This window comes from Nuphar pumila, chromosome 1, assembly GCF_984573655.1.
Source record: "Nuphar pumila chromosome 1, dmNupPumi1.hap1.1, whole genome shotgun sequence".
Lineage (NCBI taxonomy): Eukaryota > Viridiplantae > Streptophyta > Magnoliopsida > Nymphaeales > Nymphaeaceae > Nuphar > Nuphar pumila.
Genome location: NC_143249.1, coordinates 172,729,570 through 172,733,756, shown reverse-complemented (window position 1 = coordinate 172,733,756; position 4,187 = coordinate 172,729,570). Strand labels below are relative to the sequence as shown.

The following is a 4,187-nucleotide window of genomic DNA, read 5'->3' as shown; positions in this document are numbered from 1 at the left end:
TTTGAAAACGGTTCCCCTCTCATTTAATATTTGGTGTTCAAGAATAATGGAAAGAGACATACCGCGTTTAACTCTTCATTATAACTGTTGGATCTTAAGAGATCCAACGGTTGTGATTAAGGAGTTGGTGCTCTATCAATACTATTTTGTATATTACACACAATATTCTCTGTACTTTGAAACCAAAAGGGAATGTTGGACTTTCTCTACAATCTACATCACCATGAGTTAAAAAAGATAAAAAGGGTAATTTCCTAATATCTACCTTATTTGTTAAAAATATGTGATTACCCTTATTAAAAGACATATCAACCTTCTTAAATGTATCTTTGCAGTTAGGGCAACGATGCAGATAGTGAGGTAAAACCAAGGCGCATCAATTGCTGGTTGAAAACCTTCTTAAATGTTATGAACTTACCTCGACTTACCCTTACATTTTAGTAACTTACAAGTGAATGAAACAGATCAGACTTGGATTCAAAATGGATTTACCCATATTTTAGTTTTGCATAAGATTTGGTCAAATGTGAATCAAATCCATAATAAATATATTTACGGCAACATGACCCAATTCTCACATGAAAATTAATAGGTATAAGTATTCTTTAGTGGGTCCCATTTTAAGATCTGATTTTCTAAATGAATCCAAACCTTCATTTCGAGACTTGATTATAACATAAGCCTAAACTCGAGCCAATATATAAAACTCGAACCCACAACTAGATTTAACCCATATGTGGGTGTGGATCCCCAAAGTTTGAAAATCCAAAAAAGATGGGTTTTATCTAGAAAAAGTGTTTGAATTCAAAAATCGGATCTGAATATGAGAGGAGAGTTTTGGGGTCTGCTCTTCAAGGTACGCACATTTTCTCCTCTGTTGAAAAGGGATCAACTGTATTAAGAGCTCGAAATCTTCAACAATGGGATTTCAGCTTGCGAGTGGTCATACATCATACATGGATCCTAAAAGAAAACAAGTTTGATCGTGTGAGCCACCACCGAGGCTCAAAAAAAAAAAATGAAACACAAACAAATATACGAAAGTTAAAAAAAATCATGCTTTAAAATAATAAAATTAATAAAATAAAACGCTGAGATCAAATATCACCTCGGACTTAAGTATCACTTTCCTATGATGGTGCCGAGCGCAGTGGAACTCGAACACGGCTAGACATGAGCTCCAAAAAAAGTTGAGTGAGATAAAGGATCTGGGTACTATAGGTAAGATAGGTTTAGCTAGGCTAGATTTACTTAAGAAAGGCTAGGGTGCTAGGCTTTAGAAGGCTATGATGAGTAAGAATTTCTTATGGGTAAGTGCAATTCTATATCTCAAGTGCCAAATGTTAAATTGGGGAGATCAAAACTCTATTTATAGATTTTTTGACGGATACCAATAGGGTTCCTACATTTTTGGGATATGGGGATCTAGATCCATCCAAAAGTGAGATGGCAAGATTTGATTCGTTGATGATTAGAGAGTCTCTTTTCATTTGGTTAAAGGTTTCCTAGCCTAGGATTTAGGAAAGAGATAAGTAGATGGCTAATTTGGGATTCTAGGAATGAGAGTTAAGTTTATTGAATCTTATCTCATGAGTTTGTGAGATAGAGATAGAATTTCAGAGGCTCATCTCTAAATGGCATGCATTTTTTCACCCAATGGGCCGCTACCAATACACACTTCTAACGACAATCCACGTGTCATCAGGAAAATGGTGACTAGAATATTGAAGACACTGTCATTAGTAGAATATTGAAGACACATGTCTATTTAGGTTACCTGTTAATGACACTTCAAGGGTCTGTTAATGATAATCCATGTGTCGTTAGGGGCAATTAAATTGTTTTGATGATAACTTTCGTTTTCAATGCTAGATTACCCTAATTTTAGCTTGTTTTAAAAAGCTAAGATCCTCTAATTTAATTCATATTTTGGGAAAAACCTTAAGAATGTCATTTTAAGGCTAAAAATAAAGTTGCAGTTAGTAACTTTAGTACGAGTCAAAAACATTGGATTTTGGTTATACAAAATGTCTCGATCAAAATTGGGGTATCCACATATGCCCTTCTTTGTTGTTGAGTGTGTGAAGCTCAGTTGACAACAAAAAAAGTAGACACACTAGTTTTGAAAAGAGAAAAATATTATCTTTGACATTATATTTTTAAAGAAATCTTGTAAAAAGATGAAGACATTGATGGCTGACATTGTGGGTTGTTGCTAAAGGCATGTACGTAGCTCAACATGAGAGCCTTTTTTTTTATGTCTGTCTATATATGTAAAGAAGTATTATTAAACGATGATGAATTGATGAAAGAGCTGGTACCTTCTTTCACATGAGGCTTTTTCCATGAACTTGGTCAATGTGAGTGAGAAGTCTTTTTTAGTAAGGTCAGACAAAAGATAAAACAAACACCTTGTCGCATAAGATCGCATAAAAGATGACTGACAAGTTGACAAAAGATAAATACTACTTTTAAAAGACAAGCTTTTGGGCAAAAACATTGAGATAAGACAAACATCTGAATTGACATTATTATGTCCAAATACGCTTCTAAAGATCATAAATAATGAAATGGTTTATGCGGTCATTAAAAGGGTTTCAAATTGCTTCATCAATATGTGAGACAACCTATAGACTTAATGCCCATCTATCTACAAGATGACCTTAAGATAGGACTGGGTAGGTTTCCTAATGGATTAGTCAGATTCTTGCAAGAAAGCAGGTTAATAAGATGCAAAAGAGAATGCATGCAATTTTTTTTAATGAATGAATGATTTTGTTTTTAGACACTGACACTAGTTTTTTTTTTTAATTCTTGTGTAGAAGAGGAAGCATGCAAAGTACCACGACAAGCTCAAGTTCACTGTCAAGGATTTGAGATTCACTGAGGAGTTGAGCATCTTGTCAAAGGTATTGTTGGTGTTCCATTAAGAGAATCTAGAGTCACTTAGTTTTCAGATTGGGACAATAAGGGCTCTCTTTATGAGGAAGAACTCCACTACCCATGAGGAGTGGCATTGACCAGCCAGAGATCTCATCTTTAACCAAGGGCACCGAGACTTGAGGACTTGTTGAGCAGACAATGAGTATGGATGGTGAAGATGATTATGCATATAGCGAGTCGAGAGAGAGAGAGAGAGAGAGAGAGAGAGAGAGAGAGAGAGAGAGAGAGAGAGAGAGAGAGAGAGGACCCCTAGTCGTGCCTTCTTCTCCTTCTTCTTCTTTTCTTTGGACTGTACAAAAGATGATACTCTTACGATTTTAATGATAAAGATAATGTACATTTATAACTTTTGATATAAAATGCAATGTTTTTGGGCTATCTCCCTATCTTGTAAATGCATGACAAATGAATGTTTGTGATTGTGAGCATAAGAATACATGAGGAATGGGTGAGCAATACTTTTTTTCTCAGGGAAAGAATGACATTTCTTGTAAACTTGTTTGACTCTGGGATATATAATAATAATAATAATAATAATAATAATTTATATTTAAAACACTTTTTCATAAACTTGTGACTTGTGTGTGCATATTTATGCCCCTAATTGCCTTAATTCAATGAGCTTTCACTCGAATGCGATTTCAAAATTTGACCGCTTCAACCTTCATTTTAGTGTTATCCTAAAATAAGAAGGATTGGCTCGGCATTTATCATCACCTTTCTTATTGATTCTTAATATGGATAAAGAGACAACTAGTCATAGAAACTCAAAATTAAATATATGTAGTACGAGACTGCCATATTTGACTTTGCAGAGATTACTCTATATGCCACCGAATAGGAAAATTACCTTAGAGATTTTTCATGCCCCTGTGAAAGAAAATATTGGAGATAAGTCCAGGTTCACCCTAAATCAGTTCACCATTCAGATCTTTCCCCAACCAATAACCTCCCCATTTTCTCTTTTTAGATAAGCAAAATTTCCACTCTGTCATGTGTAACACTTTCTGGCACTTTCTATTTTTCTTTATGTATGTGATCGCTTTGGCTCTTTTATTTTTTAAAACCATTACCATTTGAACCTATGAGTGTGTGATAACTTTACAAGGATACCAAGCTTAGGGGTATGACAAGTTTTTTTCTCACTTTGAATACACATTTGTTTTATATACTTGGCCAATTTTTAGCTTATTTACCTCTCACTTGGTTTGGCTACTAGCTGAGGTCCACTTAAGGTTGGAGAT

At 34.7% G+C, this 4,187-nt stretch overlaps 1 pseudogene; it reads left to right on the top strand.

The window, feature by feature from the left end:
- The first annotated feature begins 325 nt into the window (after positions 1-325).
- Positions 326-455, top strand: LOC149851295 (U4 spliceosomal RNA; annotated as a pseudogene).
- Positions 456-4,187: the final 3,732 nt, after the last annotated feature.